Below are 5,905 nucleotides of genomic sequence, written 5' to 3' on the forward strand. Positions count from 1 at the left end.
TGTGACACCCGGTAAATTCCCAACCCCTTAAACTAAGTAATCAACCTAATAATTAGGTGATTGTAAATATTATGCGCGCCATGATAGTCAGCGCGTGCATTTGTTATGTGCGCCCTGCGCGAGCGCGCTATGTTAAGGATCAGCGCGGGCACATTATGTGCGCCCGGCGCGAGCATATGTTAGAATCAGCGTGAGCATATGTTATATGCGCCATGCGTGAACGTTTTGGCCTTATGTTTTCATGTAACTTAAACGTTATGTTGTCTATGGGTTGACCATCCCGCATGATGCTAAGGCGGGTGCATCCTACATCGTTTATGCGCGTGCGGAAGGGAACTAACCTACCCGCATGGCGGGAACGTTGAGAGCTAGTTTGTCTGAAGCTCCAGGATGGAATTGACTTCAACATGACTGATCACTATGTTGAAATACCAAAACCACCTGGAGAATCTACAAATGAAACTCAAATGTCCCTAACTGCGAGAAGGTTACGCACCTACCCGCAGCAAAGAAATGTTCTACACGCAGAAAGCTATGCGCACCAAGTTATACGCGCAGAACACTTAGTCAAAATGATCAGATTTAAGGAAATTGTCCCCGCCCAAAAGAGGGCGGTTGCGTGTTTCAGAAAACTTCTACTTTTTACTGTACACTGTCTAAAGCACTGAAAAAGCAAACTGTAAAAGTCAACTGCCAGCCACCCACTCTCACCAGCCACAGCCCTGCATGTCCTGTCCATATCAAATCAGAATCTTTAATCTACTTTTCTACTCTTTTTAATAAATAATAATAATTTCCATACTTTATCATCATTTCAAAAGATTACAATTCCCTAAAGCAAGGGATTATGTTCCCTTGAGTTTGCCTATAAATTTGTAGCCTAAATTATCACCCAAAACACACTTCAAAGAACTACAAACTTGCACTAATCCTTTCCCAAGCATCCGTTGTTTCCAGCTCCGATCCTGTTACTAGGTAAGCCGAGATTATAACCTTGAGATCTACTTTCCAACCCCTATATCTTGATCTTAATATATATACTTGTTATTTAATCGTATTCTAGACCTTCGATTCCGAGGCCAACACCAAGAAAACCTGAATCTCGATTAATCCCTTAACAAGAACCACAGGTGAGTCTCACAGCCCCTATTTTCACTGTTTTCACCATTTTAAACTGTTTTCGGGGCGAGGGACACGTATTTAAATAATGTTTTATCATGGTATATTTACAAGCTAAGCAAACGATTACGTGTTTAAGTTATGTTTCATGATGAGCAATGCGAACAGTTATCTATGGTTTTTCGATGATAGTGCACCAGATTCGAGTAAGTGATCACTTTACCATTGGAACTCTAAGGGTAGGGACTGCTGGTTTGATCCGCCCACTCGTAGGGGTCGCACCTCTTACACAGACGAGTGCCTAGTATGGTCATGGGGCAGTACTATGGGTTTGAGCCCGCTCGTAGAGGTCGCTCCTCTTACGCAGACGAGCGCCTTGTTTTCCGGCACAACGTCCGCGCGTAACCCGCGGGACGGTATTACAGCATATATTCGCTCGTAGTGGCAGCGCCACTTACACAGACGAGCACAGTTTTCCAGAAGTGTCCGCGCGTAACCCGCGGGACGGTATTACGTTATTTTAGCTCGTAGTGGCAGCGCCACTTACACAGACGAGCACAGTTCCCAGAAATGTTCGCGCGTAACCCGCGGAACGATTTTTATCAGAATATGTTGATAGAGCTATGTTTTACCAAGCATGTGTTTTAATGATGCTAACTGAATTATGTTTCAGAATGATTATGATGCAATACGATTTATCAAGTTACTAAAACTTGTGAACTCACTCAGTTTATACTGATTCAAATGTTTTTACGTGTCTTTCAGGAGATAACTAGGTAGCGCATGGAGTCACACTTAGAGCACCACACGCTGAACATCTAAAACAAGCTTTTTGGAAGATTTTGGTTTTATCCCCTCGATGCGCACGGTTACCCGCCGCGCAAGGGGATATGGCGAGGAAATCTTCAGTTTTATACTTGGATGTTTTTTTTGTAATCTTTGAACAATGTAACGTGTTTGTACTAAACTTCTCATGCGCAATAAAAATCTTTGAATGTTTTGCAATGGCCCGTGCTTAATTATCAATCCCCACTCGTGCGCGCCCGGCTGTTTCCGCCGCTCAGGGCCGGGTGTGACAGATTGGTATCAGAGCACTAGTTATAGCGAACTAGGAAAAGAAGTTTTTAACCTAGACTATAACCTTTGGGGAATCGCATGAAATATTTTTCAAAGAATATTTTCAAAAGAAAAATCACACACGCACTTAGGAACACGGGTCACAGTGTCTAGAGATAAGAACATTATGTGCTCTGAGTACATGCGCTAAGTTTGTTATATTTTCTTTTTATGAAAAGAATGCCTCCAACCAGAGCCAAGGGAATTACCATGACACCCGAGGAGCTCGCAGAAATAATCGCGCAGGCGATTGCAACGCATGAGGCCAGCAAGGCCGAATCTAGTCAGGGTCGCCAAGAGAACGAGACCCCAGAACCCGAATCAGGAGCCTTGGACAAAGGATGCTCCTATAAAACATTCATGGCCTGTAGGCCTTGGCCGTTCAAAGGCACCGAAGGAGCCATTGGGCTCTACAATTGGATTGACAAGATGGAGACAGTTCTCTCCATCAGCGGATGTAGTGAAAACCAGAAGGTCCTTTACGCGACCTGCATGTTCCAAGAAGCAGCTTCATCTTGGTGGAAGCTCCAAGTAAAGACTTTGGGGCGAGAAGTTGCTCTTCACAAGACCTGGGAAGAATTGAAAGAAATGTTGATGAGAAAGTTCTGCTCTCGCGCAGAAATTCAGAGCTTGCAACAAGAATTCTGGAACCACACCATGGTAGGAACGGATATCGATGCCTACACCAATCGTTTCAACGAGCTTTGCCAGCTGGTGCCAGACATGGCAAACACAGAAGAAAAGAAAATCGAGAGGTACATCTTTGGGTTACCTCCTGTCGTTAGGGTCCCGCTCAACGCCGCCGCACCTCCGACCTTTGACGAGGCGGTTGCGCGAGCCATCACCCTTACAAGGGATACGGTTCGTGCGGGTATGTTGACTGCTCGCTTGAACGAGCAGCGAACCTCTGACTCCAAGAGGAAATGGAACTCCCACCGAGGATCAGACTTCAAGCAGCCACCGCCCAAGAAGCAGGAAAGCACAAGGGTTTACGCGATTCAGGCCGCGGAACCATCAAGGAAAGGATACAGCGGGCCTTACCCATGGTGCAACAAATGCAAGTACCACCACGAAGGCGAATGCGCGAACGTCACGTGCGCCAAATGTGGCAGACCAGGACACAAGACGGTGAATTGCCGTGCTAAAGAAGCTGGAGCCAATGACAACTGCTACGCATGCGGGAAGTCTGGACACTTCAGTCGGGATTGCCCACAGAAAGGAAACCAAGCTCGCGGGAGAGCTTTTGTGATCGGCGCGGGTGAAGCAAAGGAAGAACCGAATGTGGTAACCGGTACGTTTTTGCTTAACGGTCATTATGCATCTGTCTTATTTGATACTGGCGCTGACCTAAGTTTTATATCCCATGAGTTTAAAAACTCCCTGGGCTTAGCGACCAGTAGGTTAGACAAACCTTATACTATAGAACTAGCCAATGGTAGGCAGTTATGCGCGAATGAAAGGACTGAGCAATGTGTGTTAGTCATGGGAGGTCATGAGTTCAATATAAACTTGTTGTCAATAGATTTGGGAAGTTTCGATATTGTGGTAGGTATGGATTGGTTGGTCGAAAATCTCGCGGAGATTGTTTGTCATGAGAAGCAGGTTCGAATTCCACTGATGAACGGAGAAACTTTGATGATTCAAGGGGAAAGAAGGGGAGTTGCGACGAAACTGATTTCATGCCTAAAGGCGCGTAAGTGCCTAAGGAAAGGGTGCTACGCCTTCCTGGCGCATGTAGTAGAGAAAGGAGATGAGCGAAGAATTGAAGACTTACCAGTAGTACGCGAATTTCCAGAAGTTTTTCCTGAAGATTTGCCCGGGTTACCGCCGCCGCGACAAGTCGAGTTTCGTATTGATTTGGTCCCAGGAGCTGCGCCAGTAGCTCGAGCGCCTTATCGCTTAGCTCCATCTGAGATGCAAGAGCTATCCAATCAGTTACAGGAACTATTGGATAAGGGTTTCATACGCCCAAGCTTTTCACCTTGGGGAGCTCCAGTACTGTTTGTAAAGAAGAAGGATGGTTCGTTCCGGATGTGTATTGACTACAGGGAGCTGAACAAGCTGACAGTCAAAAATCGGTACCCCTTACCGAGGATTGACGACTTATTTGACCAGTTGCAGGGATCCAGTTATTATTCGAAGATAGATCTACGGTCAGGATACCACCAACTTAGGGTCCATGAGGAAGACGCACCAAAGACAGCCTTCCGAACCAGATATGGCCATTATGAGTTCTTAGTGATGCCTTTCGGGCTAACTAATGCGCCAGCTATATTCATGGATCTGATGAACCGTGTGTGCAAACCATACTTGGACAAGTTTGTGATCGTGTTTATAGACGATATTTTGGTTTACTCTCGAACCAAGGCCGAGCATGAGCAACACCTGAGAATGATTTTGGAATTGTTAAGGAAAGAAAAGTTGTATGCGAAGTTTTCCAAGTGCGAGTTCTGGCTTAGAGAAGTTCATTTTCTCGGTCACGTTGTAAACGAGAAAGGAATACACGTCGATCCTTCTAAGGTTAAAGCCATCGAAAACTGGGAAGCGCCAAAAACCCCAACTGAGGTGAGGCAATTCCTTGGGCTAGCTGGCTACTATCGACGCTTCATTGAGAACTTCTCCAAGATAGCTCTACCTCTGACCGCGCTAACTCAGAAAGACAAGGCGTTTATTTGGGGCAAGAATCAGGAAGCGGCATTTCAAATGTTGAAACAGAAGTTATGTAGTGCGCCAATCTTATCCCTGCCCGAGGGGACAGATGACATCGTTGTTTACTGCGACGCTTCACACCAGGGACTTGGATGTGTCCTTATGCAGCGAGACAAAGTTATAGCGTATGCCTCGCGCCAACTTAAGACCAATGAGAAGAACTACACAACGCATGATTTAGAACTTGGAGCTGTTGTCTTCGCGCTAAAGATTTGGCGCCATTACCTCTACGGTACGAAATGTGTAATCTTTACGGATCATAAGAGCCTTCAACATATATTCGATCAGAAGGATTTAAACATGAGGCAACGAAGATGGGTTGAATTGTTAAATGATTATGATTGCGAGATCAAGTATCATCCGGGGAAAGCGAATGTGGTAGCAGACGCGCTAAGTAGGAAGGAACGAATAAAAACGCTACGAGTCAAGGCTCTAAGGTTGACCATTCACGCAGATCTCTCTACCCGCATCCGAGACGCTCAGCAAGAAGCCTTGAAACCAGAGTTTGTTAAAAACGAATGCCTTGGGGGTATGATTAAGAATTTGGAACTTAAAGGGAACAACACTCGATATTTTGCCAACCGCATATGGGTCCCTCTCAAGGGAGGATTGCGCGAGCAGGTATTAAACGAAGCTCACAAGACGCGATATTCCGTACATCCTGGCGCAGACAAGATGTACCAAGATGTTAAAACACTGTATTGGTGGCCCAATCTTAAAGGCGCCATCGCGATGTATGTCAGTAAGTGCCTGACGTGTTCAAAAGTAAAGGCTGAATACCAGAAACCATCGGGGTTGCTTCAGCAGCCAGAAATTCCCATGTGGAAGTGGGAACAAATCTCTATGGATTTCATCACCAAACTACCAAGGACACCTGGGGGTTATGACACGTTATGGGTTATTGTAGATCGGCTAACTAAGTCAGCACACTTCCTGCCGATTAAAGAAACTGATAAAATGG

This window comes from Bidens hawaiensis, unplaced genomic scaffold (genome assembly GCF_021521415.1).
Source record: "Bidens hawaiensis isolate Kalapana, Puna unplaced genomic scaffold, B.hawaiensis_p1.1 tig00071838_1, whole genome shotgun sequence".
Classification (NCBI taxonomy): Eukaryota; Viridiplantae; Streptophyta; class Magnoliopsida; order Asterales; family Asteraceae; genus Bidens; species Bidens hawaiensis.